Genomic DNA, 25139 nt, shown 5'->3' with positions numbered 1-25139 from the left:
TGGAACTACATTTGTATCTCTGGAGTAAATCCTATTTGGTCATTGTATTATCTTCTTTCTGTACTGCGGGATTCCATTTGCTAGTATTTTGTTGAGAGTCTTTGCATCTATGTTCATTAGGGGAATTGGTCAGTAGTTTTCCTTTTTTTTTTTTTTTTTTTTTAATCCTTTTGTCTTTGTGTCATTTTGGAATCAAGGTGACCCTCGCCTTGTGAAATGATTTCTAAAAATCTCCCCCATTTCCCTAATTCACTCGGGAAACTGGAGTTACTTAAATGTTTGGTAGAAATCAACAGTGAAACCATCTGGTCCTGGGCTTTGCTCTGTTGAGATATTTTTGATACTCATTCAGTCTTAGGTATTATTGGTTTTCTCAGGATTTTGTAGCTTAATGGTTCACTTTTGTTAAGTTACATATACCTACAGGTTTATCCATAGATGTTTTCCAATGTGTTGGCATATACTTGTTCCTGATATTTTCTAGTGATGCACTGGATTTCTCTGGTGCCAGTTGTAGTATCTCCTTTTCCATATCTGATTTTATTTGAGTCTTGATTATGTTTGACTAAAACCAGCTGTTCATTTCATTTATATTTTATACTTTATGTCATTGTTTGTTCTTACCTGTATTATTTATTTCATTCTAGTAACTTTGGGTTTGTGTATCCATGCATTTCTAGGTCATTGAGAAATATCCTCTGGTTGTTTATTGGCTATCTTTTTTTTGTTTGTGTAGGTAAGCCCTTGCTGGTGTGAAATTCTCTTAGTGCTGCTTTTGGTGTATCCTATAGGTTTTGATATGCTATTTCCATTTTAATTAGCTCCAAGATTTTCTCATATTTACTTTTTGATATATTCAGTAAGTGACTGTTCATCAGAAGTGTGTTCAGTCTCCACGAGTTTCAATAATCCTTACCATTTTTAATGCTAATTTCTACTTTTATTCCATTGTGATCAGAGAAGACATGTGACATGATTGTGATACTCTTGAATTTGCTGAGACTTGGTGTATTGTCTGATGTATGGTCCATCCTGGAGACTGTTCCATATGCTAGTGAAGAGTCTACCTGCCATCTGTTGTATAGAATATGCATAAAAGTCTGTGACATCCATGCAGTCCGTAGTACAGCGTAACTCTGCTGGCTTAGTGTTGATTATTTTGTCTCAATGATCTACTCACTGATGAAACTTCTCTATATTTTGAATAATATTTGTTTCTAGGAAATTGGGTATGCTGGTATGAGAGGTGTGTACATTGACACTTTCTTTTGGAATTGATCCCTTATTTATGTAGTGGCATTCTTTGTGTCTTTTTACAGTTTTTGCCCTACAATCTATGTAGTCTGATATCAATACACCTAATCTTGCTTACTTTTCATCTCCATTTTCATGAAATATGTTTTCCAAGCATTTTACTTTCAATCCTGTCATGAGTGAAATGAGTTTTGTGTAGGCAGCAGAATGTTGGGACTCGTTTTTTGCATCTACCCAGTCTGTATCTTTTCATTGACATATTTAGTCCATTTACCTTAAAAATAAGTATTCAAAGGTAATGGCTTAGTCTCTTCCTTTTTAAGCATCTTTTTTTTTTTTTTTTACTTTGAATATCCTTTTTTTCCTTTCTCTAGTAGGTCTTGTAGTCTCAAACGTTTTCGTGATGTTACCCTTCATTGTTTCCAATAATAGGGTTCCCTTAAACTCTTCAACATCTTTGTAAGGCTGGTCTGGTTAAGAAGAAGTCCTTCAGTTTTGGCTTGTCTTGAAAGTTTGTTTCTCCTTCATAAATGAAAGAAAACTGCAAAAAAAAAGAAGAATGGAGGGTTATCTGTCACCTTTATTCAACTGTCCATGTCCTCCAAAGGTGGAACAGGCTCAGAAAGTGACGCAAAGCAAGGTCTGTCCCCACTCTGGGGTGGTATGCACTGCTCTGGGGGCAGCAGGAAGGGAACATCCCCAGGTCTTCAGAGACAGAAACCCCGGCTTCTAGACACCTGCGAGCAGAACCCGCCCTGCTGTGGCCAAAGCACCTGTCCCAGTGTGTGATACTGCTCACACTAAGGTGGCAGGGTCCCTGCTGCTGTTGGCTCTGGGTAGATGCGTTAGGCTGTGGTCCTCTCTGCTAGGGTGGTGTGACGTCTGCAGGATTATTGCACAGATGGGACGATGCAGGGGTTTCTGTCGCCTGGAGCTGCACATGTGCCAGCAGTGACTCCTTTCTCACGGTGGCATCACACTGTCATAGCCTGTGCTCTGGTGCTGGAGGGTGGACTAGAAACCTGAGCTTTCTCTATGAAGCACACTACGGTGTGTCCTCCAGGGAGCACCCTCAGTGGGGCCCCACGTCCGTGATGATGGTCGCGCTTCCTGTTGCTAAGACTGCAGACACCAGCATCACTGTAGATGGGGTCTGGCATCTGTCACCTGCCCTTTGTCCTGGATTAGCCCAGCCACAGGCTTGAGTTATGGCTGCCGGTGCACTTTGTTCCTCTCTTTATGCCGTCATCACGGGGCCCTGTGTCCTACGGGTTCCCATGTTCTCTTTTGGGCATTCGCATCAAAATGTAGTTACTTATGTTTGGTTTCTTATCTTTGGAGGAGGAGACAAATGTTGCCTTGTCTCTTTGGTGCCTGAGGACCTGTTCTTAAGTCCAAGAGACGCATTTCTACTACTCCTGTTTACATGGAATCTTCCTGTCTGAGTTTGTGCTCATCATGCTGAGTCTGCACCCATGGACTAAGCAGTTTGCTTATTTGCTTATCTTGGAACCTGTCGTGTTGGATGGTCCCTGCACAGCCGGGTTGGTTGTCATCCACACCCTAGGAGAGAAATCCAATGGTGTTGTAACACGAATGCGACTTGTCTGTGGTGGTACCAGGTGGTTTCCAGTGGCTGACAGAGTGAAGTGAGCCTCGCTAGCCTCAGTGAAGCAGTTTCCATTATGCTCCCCGAACAGATTTGGACCGGATGCAGCCTCATCACATTCAGCTCAGTGGGTCTGAGAGCAGGTATCCATGTAGTGTAACCAGGAATTGCAGACCATGTAATTTGAAAATGCTCACCATCCAAACTACTTGGAAGATGACAGACAGAAGCCTGCCTTGTTCAATAAATTACCATTAAAAAAAAACTGTCATTTTTTTTTGCTACACAAAAAAGGACAAACTGTCATTTCTTTGTGTAATAAACAAAATTAAAATGCACAGGGAAGCAAGGCAATACATATAGTTATGAAGATAAAGGTTTAGTCTTTTTATAATGTGATGAGCTAGGAGTTATAAATAAAATAATTTATCTTCCTATCTTGAATTTAATTTAAAATTGCTTCCTCTCATTGCAAAAGATCCCTTATCTTAGGTGACTTATTAATTTAACAGATTTGGGGAGTGCCCAAGAGCTGCTTGTCTTCCATAGGAGACAGAACAACACAAACATGTCGGTGATCGTGAGAACGTTGGAGTTAGTACATGGTTCTTTCTCCCTTGAGAACAGAATGAGCTGCGAGGACACAGGAAGTCTCCAAGTACCCAGGACATCAGAGAGCAGTGCACCTCATGGAATCATCTAAGCCTGTTATTTCCATTTCTGTCAGCTACTGTCCTTTATTTTATCAGAGGTAAAATCCATCTCTTGTTTTATTTTTCCATATGGAATTCAACTTGGAGATCTTCAGGTTCCAGTAGCAGAGGTCTGTAGCTCTGTGATGCAATACCTAAGCAGCCCAAAGACACCTGCTTGGCTGGGGCCATCATTCTGCAAATGTGTTGTCACACTGAGTGGATGACTTAAAGTGTGAATGAGCACCTGGACTCTCCTCTCACCTTTGGAAACACAGGACAAATACTAGGAGTGGATATTTCTCTCGTCTCACAGAAAATGAGCTAACCTTTTAAAAGCAAAGACCTCAAGTGCACCAGGTGTTGGAGCTGATGGAGGGGAGGACGGTGCCCTGCTTCCTTGCCTGCCCGGAGCACCAAGCACCAGGCTGCCCAGGAAGTAGCTATCTTCTTACATCACCTGTGGAGACGGAAGGTAATTCAACCCCTATTGAAGGAACAACAAAACCCCCAGTACAGTTACCTTTCCCCACGGATACTCTGTTTTTAGGAGTTTATTCTGGAGATAAACCACCAACAATGAAAAACCATAAGCCCAAAGTTATTTGATTGTAGCATTATTTCTAAGTAGAAAGCATTTGAAACCAATTTCAAGTCCAAGCCTACAACATGGAATAAAGTATAATAAAAAATGTGCTTGCCATGGAGCCTAATACAGCTGTGTAACAGAATGAGGAAAGTCTCCATAAACTGATACCATCTGATTTCCAGGAGACATTATTAAATAAAAAGTTGAAACGGGCATATAAGGGAACCTGCTATTTGTGTAAGATGTAAGGGAATTAAGGAATCAAAATGTGCCTGCTTATCATTTCAAAAGGAAACATGGCGGCTCCAACAGTGAATAATGCAGTTACCTGGTGATCTGCAGGAATGTGGCGGGACCGACGTCTCTCTGAGTGGTGTCTTCTGCATTCTTTTGTATCTGATAGCGTGTCAGCAATCTTCAAATTCAAATAATAGAATTATATCAACAACTATGGGAAGAAGACAAACACAACCGAATATAAATGAGCAAATTCTTGTAAATATTTATTTTTCTTTTATCTGAAAAGCATAGAGACAGAGAGACAAAGAGAGGGAGAGCCTTCGTCTGCTGATTCACTCTCTGAATGCCTGGGCCAGGCTGAAGCTAGGAGCTCACAGGTCTTCTCTGTGACTGGCAGGGATCCAAGTGCTGGAGCCATCCCTGTTACGTCTCAGAGTGTACAGGGACAGGAGGCTGGGTGGGGCGCAGGAGAGCCGAGAACTGAGCCAGGCACATGACAATGGGAGGCGGGCATCCCAAGTGAGGACTTAGCAGCTTCACCACACATCTACTCCAAACAAATGTTAGTCCTGATTACATTTTAATAAAGTGTTTTTTTTTTTAAAGAGTTGTTTATGTATTTGAAAGGTAGTTACAGAGAGAGAGAATTCTTCCATCTACTGGTTCACTCCCCAAATGGCTGCAATGGCCAGGGCTGGGCCAGATCAGTACCAGAGTCAGGAGCTGCTTCTGGATCTCCCACATAGGTGCAGGGGGCCCAGGGACTTAGGCCACCTTCCACGGCTTTCTCAAGCACACTAGCACAGGGCTGGATCGGAAGTAGAGCAGCCAGGATTTGAACAAGTGCCCACATGAGATACCAGCATTGCAGGCTGCACCTTACCCCACTGTGCCACAGCATCAGCCCCAAATGAAAACTATAATGATGATGAAGGGAGAAAAAATACATGACAGGAAAATAAGAATGGAAAAAGGCAGAAAAAAGGAAAAATTATTTATAGAAGTGGAACTAGACTGGAGGACCTCAATCCTAGGTTGTGGTGAGAGGAAGAACCGCCAGCGAGTCCCCAACTCACGTTAAGTGGTATTCCTGTCCATTGTGGTGATGCAGGGGAGGTGATAGGTAACCATGTCACTTCTCCTAGTGGACTGAGAAAATGAGCCAAGGTATTGAGTTTGTAGAGAACCAGAGTTTTTACTGTGGAGAAAGGGACGCTGAAAGATAAGTGAAGCTGTGTGCAAAACTTTTGATAACCCTGAGTAGTTTGTTCCTAATAAGCATTTCCATGAATGCTTTGAAGACTCTTATATGGATTTGTTTGATCATGTGCACGTTTATATGCAAATAGAAGCTCAAACGGTTTTAACAAGTTCATGGAAAAATAGAATCTTTCAAGCCTGTTTTTCCAGGAACGTTTTGCATGCCCCTGCATGTGTGTACCTATTGTACTCATATACATGTGTTATACATGCGTGTCTATACTTCCTGCCATCTGAAGTGGCCAGGAGGTAGACACCCACTGGCTGTAAGGGTATCAGGATGAGGTAACCTCGAATTCTTGGGTTCACTAAAACCAATTGTGAGTCCTCAGAAAAATGGCCTATTTAGGGACACAGAATGGGCACGGAGATGGAACAAGATGAGCCTGGAACATCTTGTTAAGTCAAAATAGAAGCAAATGCCAAAGAAAAAATGACCAAGGACGCGGGAGTCGGCTTAGATGGGTTCTAACTGCCCACATCTAGGACAATTTGAACACCAAACTAGGAAACGACAGAAAAGAATTTCAAATGCTGGAAAGTCAGACTTCATGCCCATAGCAGTAACAGCGAGATGGATAAGCAGGAAACGTGGCGGGGGGTGGGGAGTCCTGGCTCACAAGAGAAGGTAAATATAAGCTGATACATTCAGAGGAAAATCATTCTGTAATCATCAGGATCCAGATACAATCAGACAACAATTATCAGTGGATGCTGGGTCTAGGGAAAATGACGGTGATGAACAGGGTGTTTACTTGGTCTTCAGCTATCTCCCCGAAGCCTGCTTGTTAATTTCAGGAAGAAGCTGCAACTAGTTGGCAATGAAGAAAGAGGATAACAATTAAACTGGTAATCAAAGCTGATGGAATCCCCCAGGACCAGGAGATCATGTACAGTTGCAGAGGAGAGAAAGCCCGAGACGGGCACCAGCTTACCCTGCCGCAGCCCAGCGCAGAGGAGGAAGCTTGAGAGAAACACAAGAAGGAGGGTTGTGTGGCACTGTCACCAAAGACAGACCAAGATGGCAGGAACGTTCCAGATTACAGGAAGCTCAGCAGACATGCCAACTAAATGGAATAAGTGCTCCAAGGCCAGGGGGTGGAGAGCGAGAAATTCTATGAAGGCATTTTGAGGACAGCAGTCACATTCCATGTAGGGAAGAGAGAGTGTCCCTGTTCTCAGGCTCGGCACACTGAATCATTTAATGCAAACAGGCCATAATGTATGTGCCGCTTGCCCCCAAAAGGCTATATAGACAGAGAATTAGACAGATAAACAGGGCAAAGGAAATTGGACGAATGCTAAAAATAAGCACATCAGAATGACGACTTTATGGGAGGTCTGTGTACTGCTTTTCATTGCTACAAAATTTTGCTACTTTGGAATAATTTCAAAATCAGAAGTTAATGGAAAAGCATGGTTTGTCTGTCTGCTCTTAGTGTTCGCAAACTTAAATCTCTAATCATGTGAGAGGATGGATAGGTCCATGTGTTCCCAGACAGGAAAATCCTTTCTGGGAAAAGCTATCGCCAAAATAAACTTCCAACTGTATGTTTCCACTAACTTTTTGAACTACCTTAAGATAATTCAGGGGAATGAAAACGTGAGTTTATTTTGGTGCAAAAAAGTGCAATCGATGTATTGCTTTTTCTAATACACATTCTCCTTGAATTTTTTTTTTAAGATCCTCTCTCTCCTTACAGCTTTTTAAAAGTATTCTTGTTCAAGCTGTTTATATTGAGTTTTCACGGGGCAGACTGCTCTGTCTGTAATCTCAGGTGGGTGGTCCTGGCTATCCATATCTCTAGCGAGAAATATTCTTCATCTTTAAAATATATTGCCCTGGGTACCTCCCAGGTATATAACGTAGTGGTGCAAGGTGCAAATGTAAGTGTATTCAACACAATTGAGAAGAATAATTGTTGAAAAATCAGATTAATATCCCCATAGCAAAGCTTGAAAAGCCGTGGAAAGAGTTGGAAGCTATTATGTAAACAGAGTAATCAGATAAATATAATGCAATTCTGGGAAATCAAATATATATCCATGAAAATGAAATGATTTACTAGAAGACTTGGAATATAAGCAAATATATTACCTCAAACAATACATTTACAAAGATGGAAAATCTGAAAAGTTAGGAAATACAATTAATCATTATCAAAAATAAAATATAATTAAATTAAAAGTAAATTAAATTTTGTTAAGATTAAATTTAATTGATCTTCCCCTAATAACTTGCTAAAAATCAAGGAACATAGAAAAAGCAAGTCATATGTATGTTGGTGAGAGTGGAAATTGAAGAAATTACAGAAAAATATCTCCAAACCTGAGAGAAGCTGCTTGTTACCTTGCAAACTGGAAGTGAATACGTACCAGAGTGAATGGCAGCAGTCAGTGTCCAGGCAACCTGTGAGATCCTGAAACATAAACAGTTATGAAAGGAACGAAACCTTCTGCAAGATAGAAATAGATCATCTTCACACAAAGGCAAGTCTGCATCAAGCAGTTAATTAGGAAAAGATAGCAGTAGCTATTGCGTAACAGTGATTTCAATTCCTGAGGGAAATAAATGACATCTCCCCATCTATGTGCTCTGAAGTGGTCCAAGAAGTATATGGGCAAATAATGAAACTTTAACATGTTCCTTGAATGGGTGTTGAATATTTGGTTCTGGCAGAACTCATAAAGGGGAATCTATCTAAGAGGATTTCAGAAATCATGGAGATGAAGTGAAGCGGGAAGGAAAATGAATTCCATGATGATTACCACGCGCGAGTTCAAGGAAATAGTTCTTCCAACTGCAGCTGGACTCGGTAGGGCCCTGAGTGCCTCTCAGGGCGAAAGCAGGTGGCTTCCATTCTGCAGAAGCACAGGCTTCTCTGACCGGCGAGAAGCCGGAGTGGATACCAGGGTGAGGCGTTGGCCCTTTCCATTACCATGGAGTATGGACACACCACAGTTTGTGGATGCATTCAGTAGCTGTAGCACAGTAAGGTTGTTTCCAGATGTGAGCAATTGTGAACAAAGCTACTATGAATATTTGCACATAAGTTTTCATTTTGTAAATGACCATGTGGGTGTATTTTCTTGCTCTCTATGACTTCTCTGGCAAATTGCTAGAATCCTTTTCCCAGTTTTATTGAATCAAATATTTTCTTCTTAAGCTTTTAAAGTTCATTATCTACTCTAGATTTGAGTCCAGGATCACCTGTGTGATATGTGATCATTTTGTCCCAGTGTTTGGCTTCTCCTCAATTCATTTAATATTGTCTTTCAAGAAGCAAACTTCACAACTGTATGAAATACAAAATTTCAAGTGCATCTTCCCAAAACGTCTTTGACCAGATGCCAGTTTTTTCCTATGTTTTCTTTTAAACATGTTAGAGCATTACTTTAAAATTTTATCTCTGTGATTAACTTCAGTTAAATGTGTAGGTACTGAAAGCATAAGTTAAGGTGAAGTCAGAAGATAACAGAAATCCTGAAAATTGACTTATTAGAAGAGACTTAAGGTTCCAGAGGTTACTAGGGACAAGCCTGAGAGGTGGAGGAACATGGATCTGGGTTAAGAACTGTAATGGGGCACCTGTCCATGAGCAGTGGGTGTCCTGCGGTCAGTGTGTCAACCAGAGCTGGTCCTGATGATACGCTGTACATGCTCACATGTGAGGCTAGGCTGTGTGTGTGTGTGTGTGATGCCAGAGTTGGCTCTGCCATGCCTACGCCTTCGGTCCTAAGCCTCAGTCGTGAACTTTGCTAGTCAGAACCTCAGGAGAGGGCTTGTGTCATTGCGCCAGATGGATTCGACTTTGATCACCACCACTGCCTGCAGAGAACCCTTAATTGGCTAAAATGGAATCAAGGAGGCTCATCCCTCTGCCCCCTCAATCACAATTCAGTACAGAAGAGGCATGGAAACGCTGTGCTGAGGATTTTGTCCTGCTCAAGGTGGAGCACTGGAGGTCTGTCAGATGAACGGAATTCCTTTCCCTGCCGCTGTGCTCTGGATGGAGTTCTGTGTCTTCTGAGGGGTTCATGTATTTGCAGGTACTATCTGGTGGTCATGCAGCACTGGAGAGGCAGGGTCTACTGGGAGGTCCCGGGAGCATGTCCTTTGATACTGAATCTGAAAGCTTGAGTTTTTCTCCCAACCAGATGATCTCGGTTCCTGGCTTGAGAAGTTGTCACCTGCTTGCTCTTGCGTGTCATCTTGCTGTTGACATCCGCCAGTCTCCAGGAGGTGTCACAATCAAGGGCCAGCCACCAAGCCTGCAGTACGCCTCTTGGACTTTGATCCTCCAAACCTGCAAGCTGCCTAAGCCTTTTTGTGTTTAGAATGTTAGTGCCTCGGGTATCTAAGTGTGATAATGTGAAGCTGGCTGAAACACCTTCCCAGGGTCGAACTTAGAACTGCTGGGAAAGGTCAGAGTTCCTTGGAGCTCCCCTGCAGACATTGCAAGAATCTGAGTCCTAGCTGGGCTTGTTCTGAAGCTGTGGCTTCGGTGCTGGGGGAAAGAACCCTCATGCTCTCCTCTTTTCCCCGCTGTGTTACAGTGCTGGCAATGATGGTGCATCTGGTGGGTATTCATGTACAGAGAACTTGGTGTGTTGAAGACACGAAGACACGAAGACAGATGCAGAAAGGAGCGGCATAGTTATTGTTGATAGCTCCTATTTTCTGGTAATTCTGCGGGCTTCTAACTGTCCTTCAGAATGAAATCCAAGACAAAAATGATTTTCTTTCTGTCCTCAAATAATATACGAATCACTTTTCTGTTTTTAAGAAAAGAATCAAAATTTGAAAATTGCAGAGATAAGCAGTTTTCCCCTGAGTTTCTCATGGGACTGTGGCCACTTGGTGGCTGGTATGACAGTCATCTGAAACCCAGCTGGGCTGCATGTCCAGTGGCAAATCATTTGATTGGCTACCAGCTGAGGAGCCACCGGTGACCCTGAAGGCAAGCCTACATGTGGGTGCTTCATGTGGCTTGAAAGTTAGAAAATATTTGGGGGCACAGAGTTCTAACAAAAGGTAGATGTCCTCAAAGAAAGCTAGAAACAATATTCAATGTATTATTTATTTCTGAGTACCATGTATAATTCTATGAGCAGTTCCATTCCATAAAACTACCGAATAAATTTATGACACTTATTCAAACGTATGGATATAGCAAACTGCCATGTGGCACTTGAGGGTAATAGGAATGACTTACAGTAGAGATCCAGGGACCAATGCAACAGTCCCTGAAATGTGAGGACTTCAAAGAATGCATGAGGAAGTGAAACCTGCACAAAATGCATCACCTGTGTTCAACATATAAATGTCTCGTCAGTGAAATTGCTAATATTTTTTATTAACATGGAATACTTTTACATTTTTCTAAGCTAACATGCAAGAGTTCAGCAGATAGATGCAGCAGAAACTGGTCAAGGCAGACACTCTGTGTTTCTGCTTCCTCATTTTCCATGTTTGGAGCCTACCTGCTGTCTTCCTGCTTTTTATTTAATACAAAATCGTGAACTGCAGCTGATCCATTATTCTCGGAACACAGGAACCTATCACTATCACTTCTAATTGGCTTGCGCGGCCAGTTACCCAGACTCCCTGTATCCCTTCTTCCCAGCCTCTGGTGATCACTATCTCAAGTCCAGATTGACATTTTCTGTTAACTTAGGCATGAGAAAGAATGTGTGGTATTTGTCTTTCTGTCTCTGGCATATTTTGCCCAAGAGTATGACCTTGGTGATCCATTTTGCTGCAAATGATGGAATATTAGCCATAAAAAGGACAAAATCCTAATGTGTATATATACACCACATTTTCTTTATCCATTCATCTAATAATAGAAACCTAGATTGATTGCATATCTTAATTATGTGAACAGTGTGGCAGGGAACATGGAGCGCAGGTATCTCTTTGATAGGCTTTCATTTCTGTCAGGTACACAGCCAGAAGTGGGAGAGCTGGTCACGTGGTAGAACAACTTTGAGATTTTTTTCAGGAACTCCCCTACTGTTCTCCCTGAGAGCTGCAATAATTTGCATTCTCATCACCTGTATATTAGGGGCCCCTTTCAGTCTGCATTCTCACCAGCGTCTGTTTTTTTTTTTTTTTTTTTTTTTTTTTGTCTTTTTGAGAAAGCTATTCTAAATGGAATAGTGATACCGCATTGTGTCTTTGGGATGTGTTTTCTTGCTGGCTATCGATATTGACCCCGCATTTATATATGTGTTGGTCATGTATGTTTCTTCTGATAAACATGTATTCAAGTCCTTTTGTCCATTTCTTAACTGAATGTTTGCTTCTACTTGTTGAGTTCCTTGTGTACACTGCAGATCAATCCTTTGTCATATGAGTAGTTTATGTTCTCAAATTCCTGATCACTCAATTACCAATATCCTTGTTGTGCAGAAGGTTCTTAGCTTGATACAATGCCATTCATTTTTGCCTGTGTTTGGGCTCTTTGACCAAAATGTGGTACCTCTATCAATGAATCGTGTCATGATTTCCAGCTTTACATCCCAGTCTTTGATTGATTCTGAGCTGATCATTGTAGAGAGTAATAAGTAGGAATCCGTTTCAGGTGGCTGCATATGGATGCCCAGAATTCCCAGTACCCTCACTTGAAGAGACTGTTCTTTACCCAGTCTGTGTTTGTGGCTCTTTGTGGACAATCCAAGGTGGGAGATGTGTAGACGTGTTTCTGCAGTATGAATTCTGTTGCAGTGGTCAGTGTGTATGTGTATGTCAGTACCGTGCTGAGTTGGTTACAGCTGCACCGCAGTATACATGTCTTAAAATCTGACTGTAGAGCCTCAGCTTTGTTTCTCTTGGTCAAGATTGTTCTGTTTGAAGTCTTCAGTGTTTCCCTAGGGATGTTAGAAATGTTTTGTTGTGGGAAGGATGTCAGTGGTATTATGACGGAGAAGGTGTTGACTCTGTACTTCACTTTGGGTAGTGTGAACATGGTAATGCCACCAATTCTTCCAGTCCATGAACTGGGGAATTTGTTACTTTTTGTGTCTCTTCCTCATTTTCTTACTTTACTGTTTTGTACTTCTCATTGTTAAGGTGTTTCACATCACTAAATTTTAAGAAATTTTATTTTTGTAGCTGTTGTGAATGACTTAGCTCCCCTAATTTCCTTCTTGATAAGTTTTTTAATTGGTGTACAGAAATGCAAATGAAAGTTGCATGTTGATTTGTGTCCTGCAGCTTTATTAGAACAGATGTACAAGGTCTGTAGTCTTTTGGGAGAATCTGAAGGTCTGTCTTGACGTAGTCACATCATCTGGAAACAGGGGTCATTTAGATTCTCCCTTTCCTGTTTGTATGCCTATTATTTCTTTTTCTTTCATAATGGCTCTAGCTGCCACTTCCAGTACTATATTGAATAAGAGCAATGAGACTAGACATCGTTTTTTCCAGATTTTAGAGAAAAGATTTCCAGCTTTCATCCATTTTATATGATGGATGCTCTGGGCTTGTCATATATGTCCCTTAATGTTTTCAACCCTGCTTACGTTTAAAATTTATTTACGTGAAAGGTGCAGGCATAGATAGATTACCTATCCACTGAATCACTCACCAAAGGCCCCAGCCAGCCAGGGTTGGGACAGGCTGAATCCTGGAGACTGGCACTCCATGCAGGTCTCCCACGTGGGTGGCAGGCACGTAAGTTCTTCAGCCATCACCTGCTCCCTACCAGAGTGCGTAGGAGCAGGAATTGGAGCTGGAGAACAGAGCCAAGACTGAAGCCCAGGTGCACTGATGTGGTCTGCAAATATCCCAAGCATCAGATTAACCACTATGCCAAGTGCCCATCCTGAGTTACATTCCTTATATACTTATTAAGTTTGATTTGTATATGTCCAACCGTACCATAGGTAAACATCACTTGATGTTGGCAAAGGAGATGTCTGCTATGTTCTTAGGTTGGATTTGCTGTTACTTAGTGAGACTCTCTTCATCTGTGTTCTTCATCCGCGTTGGTCTATGGTTCCCTCCTGTCACTTTGCGTTGTGTGAATTTGGAGTCAAGGCAGTGCTGGCCTCAAAGCGTGACTTTGCTAGTAGTCCTCCCCTTTGAATTTGCTGGAATAATGGGAGAGACATTGATACTAGTGATTTTCTTTTTTAAAAAATAGCTATCTCCATTTGTCCATCTGTCTATCAAAAAGGCAGAGTGGTGGAACTGGACATAGATCTTGCATCTGAGGCTTCTTCCTGAAATGACTGCGGCCGGGAGCCAGGAACTCCGTTCAGTTTTCCCACGGGGTGGCAGGGAATAAAGTACCGGAGCCATCATTTTCTGCTTCCCAGGCATATCAACAGGGAGCCAGACTGGAAGCAAAACGCCCAGACTCGACCTGGTGCCCTGATAGGGGGATGCAGGTCTGTAAGCCGTGGTTGAACCGAAGGCACCACAGCAATAGCCCTGTTCTTTCTTAAACGTCTGGTGGAATTCAGCAACGATGCTAAGCAGACGTAGGCTCTTCTCTGTGGACAGACTTTTCCTTATTCAGTCTGTTGCATTAACCCTCACAGTTCAATTTTGGTAAGTCGCATGTATCCAGAAATGTATCCAACGTTTCAAAGTTTCTAACTTTAGGCATAGAATTGTTCATGATAGTCTCTAGTAATCCTTTGCATTTCTGTGGTGTCAGACATAAGATCTCCTTTTTCACCTCTAATTTTATTTGGTTGTCTCTTTTTTTAATCTAGCTAAAGGGTCACTAATGATGTTTTCAAAAACTTCATTTCCTAGATCTTTTGTATTGTTCTGCCCACATTTCTGTACTTATGTTTGCTATTCTTCCCTTCTGCTAACTTTGGCCTTGGGTTGAGCCCCAGCTCATTGTATTTTTTTTTTTTTTTTTTGACAGGCAGAGTGGACAGTGAGAGAGAGAGACAGAGAGAAAGGTCTTCCTTTGCCGTTGGTTCACCCTCCAATGGCTGCCGCGGCTGGCATGCTGCAGCCGGTACACTGCGCTGATCCGAAGCAGGAGCCAGGTGCTTCTCCTGGTCTCTCATGAGGGTGCAGGGCCCAAGTGCTCGGGCCATCCTCCACTGCACTCCCTGGCCACAGCAGAGAGCTGGCCTGGAAGGGGGCAACCGGGACAGAATCTGGCGCCCCAACTGGGACTAGAACCCAGTGTGCCGGCGCTGCTAGGCGGAGGATTAGCCTAGTGAGCCGCGGCGCCGGCCTATTTTTATCAGTTTTTAACAGACTAGTATGATTTGTAGATACAAGTCTCACAACTTAATGGTACTCCCCGGTTCCCTCCCTCCTACCATTTTGTTCTTGAGATAACCTATTTTAAATTTACACTGCAGTATGCAGGCTTAATACTTCATGAAACAAGAAGGTTAACAAGTAAAAAAGCAGAAAGACCCTAGTTTAGTGGGAATACAGACAGTGGCTGTAAGCAATAATTGGCATGTTTTTTACGCTTTGACATCACTGACGTACATCCTCCAGTTCAGTATATTTCTGTCTTCTTGGTACAGGTGCTTGTTAGACTCTTTGGCCTCACCACGGCTTTTGCTGTGTAGCATATGCCATGCGTTCTGACGTGGTATACTTCTGTGTATTTCCATCTGACTTGTAAGGAAGCTGGAAGTGTCTCGTGTGATGGAGAACACGTGCAGACTGCATGTAGTCGTGTAAGTCCTCAAGGTTCTTCTGTCGGTGTCTAGTTTTATCTCAGGTTAGTTTATCTCAGGTTAGTCACAAAGGGCACAAATTGTTCATCTGTGGAGACCTGTTTGGGCATGTGATACATGGTGTATATGAATGTTTTCTAGGCTGATGGAAGGAATGTGTATTCTGTACCAGTTGGCTACATGTTTGTATAACTGTTAGGTCCATTTGGTCTTAAGTATAGAAAAATGCTGCTGTTTTTCTTTTTGTCTCAATGACTTGGTCTTTCAAAAAACAGAAGGACACCACTGTAATGCTATTGAAGTTCTATCTTCCAGTAGATGCAACAGTGGCCTTTGAAATTTTGGTTTCTGACATTACATACCAACACACTTGAAATCACTTTATCTTCTTCCAGAAATATTCCCTTTATGATTATATAGGGACCAGTTTTGCCTGTTTTTACAGTTTTGTCTTAAAATTGCTTTTGATGAAAATAAGTAGAGCTACTCCTTCTTGCTTTTGGTTTTTGTTTGCATGAAATTTCTCTGCTGCTATTTCACATCCACGGGTCTCTAAGTTTGCTTCAGGCAGCATTATCACAGGCTTGTTTTTTTTAATTCAAGTTCAGATCATCTGTGTCATTTGAGGAAATTTGTGTTTACTGTCATGCATCTAATTGATAGGTAAGGATACACCCAGTCATTTAAAGAAAATTTTTTTTCAGCTTGAATAGCCTTTGGGGGTTTTATAAAATGTGTTTTGTACTTTGATATGTTTCCATGATTGCAGTTTCCGACTTCATTCTGCTTCTTTGTTCTGTACCACTCTGATGATGTTGGTGTGGTAATGAGGAGTGCCTTCACTTTTTTCTCATCTTAATAAGTCTTTGTTTCTCCTTCATTAATGGGAGATAGATCTGCTGGGTACAGCAGTCTCAGTGGGCAGTTTGCTTGTAATATGGTCATCTGTTGGCTCTTGGCCTGGACAGCATCTACTGAGACACCTGCTGTTGGTCTCATGGGGCTACATTAAGTGTGACTTAGACTCTTCTCGCACAGATTTTAGAATACTCTGTTGTAATTGTGAGAGTTTGACTATGTGTTGGCATGAAGTCTTCTCTGATCCTATTCTGTCTCTGGGATCTTCTGAGCTGCCTGCACTTGGTTATGCCTATCTTTCTCAAGACCCAGGCTGTGTAGACCTACCATGCTTTTGAATCAGTTTTTGATGCCTTTATTCCTCTAATCTTTCTCAGGAATAGCAGCAATTCAAATATTTGTACATTTACTTGTGTCCCCCAAAATCTTGGAGCCTATCTTCCTCTCTTTAATCTTCTTTGTCCTCATTTGCATAATTTAAACCACCTGTCTTCAAGTAATGACTCCAATAGCTAGAGCTGGGGTTGGATGAAGCTGGGAGCCAAGAACTCAATCCTGATCTCCCAGGGATGTAGGAGGGACCCAACGGCTGAGGCATCCGTTGATGCCACCCAGAGTGCGCAGCAGCAGGCAGCTAGAATCGGGAGCCGAACTAAGACTCAAACCTAGGCGTTCACATACAGGATGTGGGCAACACAAGTGGGGTCTTAAACGCTTTGCAGCAGAGGGCAGGAGGCAGAGGAGTTAAGATTTATTTGAAAGAGGGAGGTATTCATTTTCCGTCCACTGGCTTATTCCCCAGGTGGCTGTGACAGTTCAGGCTGGTTCAGGCCAAAGCCAGGAGCATGCAGCTCCATCTGGGCCTACCACATAGGTGCCAGGGGTCTACAGACTTTCACCAGGTTCCACTGCAGTGGTAGGGAGTCAATCAGGAGTTGAGACCTGGTACTTAAACCTGCACCCATATGGGATACCAGCAGCACAGGTGTGGCTTGACCTGCTGCATCAAAATGCCCACCCCATCCCTAACTGTATTATGGATTTTACTTGGTGAAAAAGAACCAAATGAAAGTCTGAACATAAAGCACTATCTATGTCTGTTTGAGGCAATTAGGGACATAATGCATACTATGAATAAGTAATTCAGCAAAGTGTCTGCCAGTATTGTCTTGTATGTCTTTGAGCCTCCTTATAATCACATTTTGAATTTGTGATCAGGCATTTCCTCAATCTCCCTTTCTTTCAAGTCTGTTACTACAGCATTTGTTACCCTGTGTTCCTGTGGCAGCATCACACTGACTTGTTTTGTTGTAGGTCCTGGGTCCCTACATTGCTGTCTGCTCAACTGCTCCTTCAGGTCTTTCAATCACATTGAACTAGTTGCTTACAAAATGCAACTCTGTTTCCCGAGCTGCATCTTGAGGATGTAGGCTTGTGTGTTTCCAGTAGTTGGGTAGTGTCCTCTTTCTCTTCTTGTATGTATTCAGTGGCAGCAGCAGCTTATGGGACACACATTTCTCAGTAGGTTGTGGGGCAGGGGTCCAAGGTCACGGGGCTGCTGGGTCTCTGTCATTGGCAACCCTCTCCCTAAGTCCTGTGTCTACCAGTGCTGACTGGTGTAGGGCTAATATCTACTTTGCTATGAGATGCCTGCTCCGGCGGCCACCACAACCAAACACAAGTGATGCTGGCTGCATTCTAAGTGCAATACACTGGAGCCATGAACCTTCCATGCAGGACAGGTCCAGAGACGTGTCCAGGTCGTTGGCTTGGCCCCTGGTTGGCACAGCTGGGATTCGGTTTCGAGCCTAAGTGCTGGAGCCACTATCCTTGCCCATGCCCAGGCAGGAGGTGGGATGTCTCTGTGCTAAGTGGAGCTAAGGGCTGACAGAGGCAGTTGTTAATTTTCTGCTGTCTTCCAAGGACCGTTTTAAAATTAGGCAGTGTGGTCTCTCTCTGGCATGCCTTCCTTAGCACTTGTGAAGGTGCTGTGCTGTAGGAATGCTTGTTGAAATTGTTGTCTCTTGGGGAGGTGGTCTTGGCAGGTCTCTCTCTTGCCATCTTATACCACCATCGATCACTGCATTGCATTTTTTAAAAAAATATTTACTTACTTGGGAGGGAGAGGTCTTCCATCTGCTGATTCACTCCCCAGATGGCTGCAACAGCCGGAGCTGCTTTGAGGGTTCCCATGGATTTGGGCCATCTTCTACTGTTTTGCCGGGCCACAGCGGAGAGCTGGATCAGAAGAGGAACAGCCAGGACTAGAACCAGAGGACTAACTTACTGCACAACAGCACCAGCCCCTGCATTGCATTTGTAATCTTTCCTGGGTTTCCTCACAGGAGTCCGAAGCCACTCAAATGGACACGGAGGGGACACAGATCTCACTTTTTGCTATGAGGAAAGTGTAAGGGAAATGTTTCTCTACAGATACAGAGCAGCCTGCCTCCTTCCTGCAAGGCAGACATCTTGTCAGCCGGACCACGCCCTTCACCCTGGTGTCTGCACATAGTGGCTCTGTCCTGGATTAGGTAAAAAGAACAAGGTTTATTTACAGTTCTGGAGGGGAAGAGCATGGTGCCCGTATGCGCGAGACTTCTATTGAGGGCCACGTGGTCGTCACACATGGTGGGAGAGAGGAGGGCAGCCAGGCCTGTGAAAGGGGCACCTGTGCAGGGCGAGCCTGCTTCAGGGCTGGTCACCAAGACTGGCCCACACATCCCTTCATGAGCGAAAATCCGCACAACCCAGAATGCCTCTGAAAAGCCCCATGACCTCTCCCTACCAGCCCATCAGGGAATTGGGTGGGGACAAAAATACTTCCAACCACAGCAATCTGCTTGTTGGCAATACAGCTCTGTCCTATTTTGCCAGTTGCCAGCCCCCAGACCTTAACCAAGCAGGTTGAACCACCCACTGCCTTTACTGTAGGCATCAACCAGTACACCTAAAACAATTCACAAGGGGCACATAAATCCTTTAAATGCCGATGCTGGCTTTATTTGATGAGGAACTATCCATTCTTCTTGTGTGCGAAGGTTTCTTTGCATGCTGTTCATTTCAGTGAGAACTTGCCCAATGTGTATGTCAACTTTACTGATAGAGGATTGAGTGATAATGGGCTATGTGCACAACTGTTTACAATTCTCTTGTCCTAAAAAGTTAGTCTGAACAGTTTCTGAAATACTCCTAGCATGGTGAAATCACAGTAGGGATCTCTACTTCTGATTATCCAGGTCTAATGCAATGCCTGAAAAATATATACTACAACCTCTTAATGTTAAAAAGTATGGATTTTCTAAACACACCCTTGTTTGCAAGTTAGCTGTCTCTCACGTTCTCACAGTTTCAATGGTCGGTTAGTGAGGATGAAAATCCAACTGGCTTTCAGCAACCACAAGAGAATTCTGCCCATCATTCAAGTTCCCAAATTCCCAGAGTGCGAGAATGGAAAGTCCCCTAATTGGAGCTGAGATCTCCTTTCAAGAAGGCTTAACACTTCCTCACCCGATTCTACTGCAGCAGTGTGAAAGCTGACTGGTGTGAGGTCACCCTGTGTGAACCGTGACTTATCAGTGTGGTGGGGGCTTTCTGTGAAGAAGGATCAGCCTGAAAATGGTCGTCAGCATTTTCTTACAATGCACACATGGTATGCAGACAGAAAGTAGCCAAACAACACTTACAGCGGTACCAAGCTGTGCAGCTCCCTAGAGGTTCAGACCATATGGAGACCATGTTCAGTGTTGTCGCACACATTATTCACGGGATGCACAAAGCCATCCATTCTTTACTTGGGATAGAAGAACTTGGCAATGATGAAGGAAAAAAAAAATACATAGGCACCCAACAGTGTGTCAAGCTTGCATTTATCTAGAATATTCATCAATTCCCAGCAAACACTTGCTAGCAATAAACCTTAAGATACTTGCAAACTATGGAAAACACATCCCAGTTAAATGACAACACGCTCTCCTCCAGCGTTCCTAAGCTGATGGTAATGTAAACAGTGGCTAGGTATAATAAGGTTAGAGTTGCTTCCTACAGTACAGTTTATCTAAGAGAAATAGGTGTGACTCTCCTCTATATTTGCCTGTGGAGGATAAAGCACTATTGATAGCTCATAAAGCAATGCTTCCACTGACTGCTATCGGCCTCTGGAGAACCCTGGAGACGGATGCTGCTATTATCCACCGGCGAGGTCTGAGCACCATCCGTCTTGTTTTCAGAGTGCATGGCAGAACGGACGACCAAATTCCTGCATGGGAATTCCATCACAGTTCTGAGAAGACGCTAGGGTCAGCCCTCCCCCCCCACGAGGAAACCAAGAAGCCTAGAGATGCTGGTGCAGTGCAGTAAATATGCATTACTTTCACTAGCTTCAGCCATTAGAAAGCTAATGGACACTCTTGTATCCTATTCTGCCAGACACTGCTATGCACATGGTACATCCCAATCCAAGCACACCACAGCTCTTTGCTCACATACAGAGTCTTGTTGTACAGAAAGAGTAGGTAAGAAAACCACCGGTGTGTTGGGGGCACTAATGAATAAGTCCCAGAGTAGGGCCTGGGTACCCCATCCTGCTAAGAGTGCTGCTTGTGTTAGAGCGATCCAGTTGCCAGTGATCAACTATACAGAGGACATGCTTTTCTCTTAATCTCTGTGATAGGAAGAAGAGTTTGAGAACAACTGACACAGACGTTAGAAGAATTCACTCATACAACTTGATGGGGTATGGTCACTTTATGTTCTATCTAATACTGCTGTGTACCTCTCTTTACAATGTGCAAGTATTACATAGAAATCCCCAAATTAAAATATTTTAACATTTTCTCCGTAAAAAGCTCTGAGAATTATTCTTAACTCAAAGGTCTTTATAGAAATCTGTTTTGCTGTACATTTAGGGGCATGCATCATGCTGTGTTTTCACTGCATTTTCTTTCAAACCGTGCAGTAAGTAGAATTCATCTCCCTGTTGCATTTTAATGGCCCTAAGAGGCCCGCCTAAATGAATAGATAGGAAAGCCTCCTACATTAACTTTCAGCAATTTCTTTACAAAGAAAAGCCTGTCAATTCCCTGGTGGTGCCTCCCAAGTGTCTGGGCACTGTTAAGCTGTTAAAACATCGACCAGCCAGCCTGGCTTACGCGATCTTGGTTTGCTGCACGTATGCCTTCTGCACAACTGAAAAACTGGTCCGATGCTGTCCCAGTTATTACTAATGATATCTAGTGGAGTCCTAACGGCAGCATGAACTCTTTGTCATTTAAGGTCAATACATTGTGAATATCAGCCTGGGAGAATAATGGAAGTTTACAAGCTTACTCTTATGAGTATATCTGAGCTGAGGAGGGTGTGTGTGTTCCTCTGTACACACTCAGGCATGACTGATGGGACGGGAGAACTTCAATGACAGTTACTATTTCATCACAATCCACTCGTCTTTTCATAAGTCTTTGAATACTTCCACCTTGCACTCATTTCTCTTCTGATGCAAGTGACATCCATAAAGGAAGGGCGCAATGCAATGTGGCAGGGAATTTCATTCATAGAACTGGGGTGTGCAAATACCTAACTTCTGTGATTTCTGTTGCTTCAAAGGTATTTGATGTGGTTTATTACTTTATGGTTAGAGGGGGAAATTTAACTTTGAGAAATCAATGTAACTGAGAAGTTTTTTACTTAAGCCCTGGACTTTACCAGCTGTAAATTTATGATCAGTGTTCTCTCTCACCTTTCTCCCTTAGGTGTCATAAAAGTTTCATCAGAGACACGAAGTATGTTTGTTTCATGTTATCAAGGAAGATGTCACTCTACCAGTTTCTGTTGAGACAGAGACTTCTGCATGCATATCTAGTTGTGGGGCATGTACAGTTCCACCACACACTTGTTTTCTGCTCTTGCTTAACACTGACACTCCTCCAGGAAACACTGGCTTAGCAACAGAGTCGGTTTTCTTCTAGGCAAGATTCCTTAGATTCTTCAATATTCTGATGAAAACATTGATTATCCAAGAGCGCCCTATAAGGCAGATTCAAAGCATATGTCCAAATCACTGTAGAAAAAAAATTAGAGTTCTTCTCAGACATGGGTAAATGCTACTTCTTATGAAAAATACATGGCATAATGCCTAAGGATAGAATGGAATGATGGGCAAACAGGCAAAGTGTGCTGAATGGTAAGGAGCTTGGTCACTTCTCTGCCCTGTAAAACAGCAATTTACCTGCCAAATATTATTTAAAAAAAAAAAAAAACGATTCTGAGGAGGCAGCAGAATAGGAAGCAGTAAGAATCCATCACCTGACTAGATAATTGTCTCGGGAGAACTCATCTCAGGGAACTTTGTTGGAGCGCTGTGGCCCGACTACTGGAACCAATTGCAGCCAAGAGCACAGTAGCAGCCGATGGCAGGCAGATGTACCTGTGATCCTGACTTGCTTGTGTAGAAAAGTACCCTGTCCTGCAGCTACTGGGAATCTGTGCTCTGGTACCTGCCCATACTGCTGTGGTCACAAGCAGTACGCAGAGTGGGGGAGGGGCAGGGGTGCACTGCTCTCCCACTCTCTCTGAGGTCAGTCCAGGGGTGACTTAAAGCGATGGTCCCACCTTCCTCACCCTTTTCACTTTGGGAGTCAGACATTCATTACTAGCCATCTGAAACAGACTGCATATTGGAAGTGGAGCCTACTAAGACATAAAGCATCTGTGTCAAGCGTCAGCCTCAGGAGTGATTCAGAGGCTGATGCTTGACAGAGACAACCTAAAGCAATCATCAAAAAAAAAAAAAATCAACAAGAAAATCTGATTTCCAGAGTTAATGCATTTTCAGATTCAAATTCCCAAAGTGCAAACACAGAAAACCAGGGAAGTATGACTCACTGAAAGGAAAAATAATGCTTACACAGATATACTAAAAACATGAAAAATGCTCAGAGAATTAAAGAAAAATGAACACATGAAATATCGATGAACAAAGGACTAAAAAAGAAACCAAAGAGAAATTATAGAGCTGAAAAGTAGCGTAACTGAAATGAAAAACAGGCCAGAGGTATTCAAAGTCAGATTTAAAGAGGCAGACAAAAGAATGCATACGCTTGAAGCTAAGACAAGGAACTATGCAGTCTGAGTAGCAGAAAGAAGACTGAACACAGCACACGTGGCCTGAAGGTGCCGCAAGTCAGAGCAACATCTACATAACATGGGACTGGAAATGAGAAGATTAAAAACACAGAGAACAGGGATCTAGAGAACTGCAAGATGAATGGAGAGAGAGCCCTGTCTTCTGAACCCCAGTGACAAACAGGGAGTCTGAAAGCAGCACGAGACATAACTTCCCACAAACCGGGAGCTCATAAGATTACCAGGTTTCCCATTAAGTCAGTCAGCGACAAATAAAACTCAGGGAGTGTGTCACCACTAGATGCAGCTTTCAAAAAATACTCATGGAGTCCTGAAGGGTGAAACGAAAGGCAGCTTGAACCCCTGAGAAGAAACACAGATGGCAGTCAAGTGCAGGGGTAGTGGTAACAGCTATCAGTAGTCCAACAGAAGTCACCTCTACTTTGTTTTCTACCATTTGAGAAACAATAACAAAAAATTGGCGTTAAAAACGTTTGTAACCCTATAGTTTTCTATATAATGTAACAGTTACTTTTTGGAAATCTTACTTCATTAAATCTACAATGAAAGGGAAGGTGGTGGAGCTGTAAATATCAGTTTGCGTACGCTACTGAATGTAAACTAACAAAATGACATTTTAATGTTAGACCTTTGGCATATCTTCTGTAATTGCTACACTTGATCTTGAAGCAATACATGTGATTTCTATGATTAGTGACGTGCTCTTTTTGGGGAGTTATAGAAACACGGACTGGAAAACAGTGAGTACCTTTGTCACTGACGTCCCTCTTTGCACAGGTCACTGTATGATTAAGCTCCTGATGTAATGTAGTAAATGTGTTAGAATAATTGAACCACTGTTGGGAAAATGAAAAAGTCATGCAGGACATCAGACAAAATAGGTAAGACATATAAAAACCACAAAATGACTCAAGTATCTCAGTGATCATTTAAATGTAATGGATTACATTTTATCAGAAAACATTAAATATTTAATTCAGTCTGGAAGAGACTGTGTGTAGAACAACACTAAATATGTTGAGGGGGAAGGGATGGAAGAAGGTCCCCTGTGTAATTAATAACATTGCAAGGGTACCATGCAAATATCAAGGTATACTTTGCATAAAAAGCTTGTATATGGACCATATATGTACATTTCAATGAGCTACTAGAATGTATGAGGGAAAAATGGATGAATTAAAGGGAGACATAGGTAGTTCTGTACCTGTGGAATATGCACTTTCTCATTCTGAATACACAAAAGTAATAGAAGGTTTATGATAACACAATAAAACCAGATTTTATATACATATACAGACTATTATACTGAGTAACAACTCCAACTCCATACAAATTTCAGGAGAGACATGTTAGACTGTAACTTAAGTCCCAATGTACTTAAATACTTGGCATGATGCACTTTCTTTAACTACAGTGGGATGAAGTTAGAAATCAGTAACACAAGGGAAATTGTAAAATGCATTCATTTGTAAACATTAAGCAAAATACTTAGAGATGGATTAAAATAAACTACAGTATACCACAACTTGTAAGACATAGCAAGAATAGAATTAAGAACTCTGTAAATATTAGACTGGAGAAAACTATAGAAAAATATGTAAAAAAAAACCCACAAGTTGATTTTTTTAATGAAAATGCAAGTGACAAACTAGTGAATAGATTGACTAATAAGACTCAAATTACTGAAGACAGAAATGATGGCTACTGATTCTAATCAAAGTACAGGATTATAAGAGTACTGTGAACAACTGTATACCAACAAAGAACTAGACAAAGTGGGAGAAAAAAAATCATGAAAAATAGAAAATCCGAACAGACCTAGTAG

At 42.4% G+C, this 25139-nt stretch overlaps 1 long non-coding RNA gene across 2 annotated transcripts in view; it reads left to right on the top strand.

Moving 5' to 3' along the window:
- LOC149126005 (uncharacterized) overlaps positions 1 to 24498 on the top strand; it is a 170714-nt gene extending 146216 nt beyond the window's left edge. Inside the window, exons 4-5 of one of the 2 annotated variants that reach the window (XR_016235140.1) lie at positions 20844 to 20906; positions 21922 to 24498. This is a non-coding gene — a long non-coding RNA (uncharacterized LOC149126005). Of the gene's footprint in view, positions 1 to 9802; positions 9936 to 20843; positions 20907 to 21921 lie in introns of those variants that run through there. The other variant, XR_016235141.1, reaches the window with a different exon arrangement.
- The last annotated feature ends 641 nt before the right edge of the window (positions 24499 to 25139 follow it).

Source organism: Oryctolagus cuniculus, chromosome 6, assembly GCF_051225735.1.
Source record: "Oryctolagus cuniculus isolate XC-2025 breed Fujian yellow rabbit chromosome 6, ASM5122573v1, whole genome shotgun sequence".
Classification (NCBI taxonomy): domain Eukaryota; kingdom Metazoa; phylum Chordata; class Mammalia; order Lagomorpha; family Leporidae; genus Oryctolagus; species Oryctolagus cuniculus.
The sequence above is the reverse complement of the archived record's forward strand: the minus strand, read 5'-3'. Positions and strand labels throughout refer to the sequence as shown.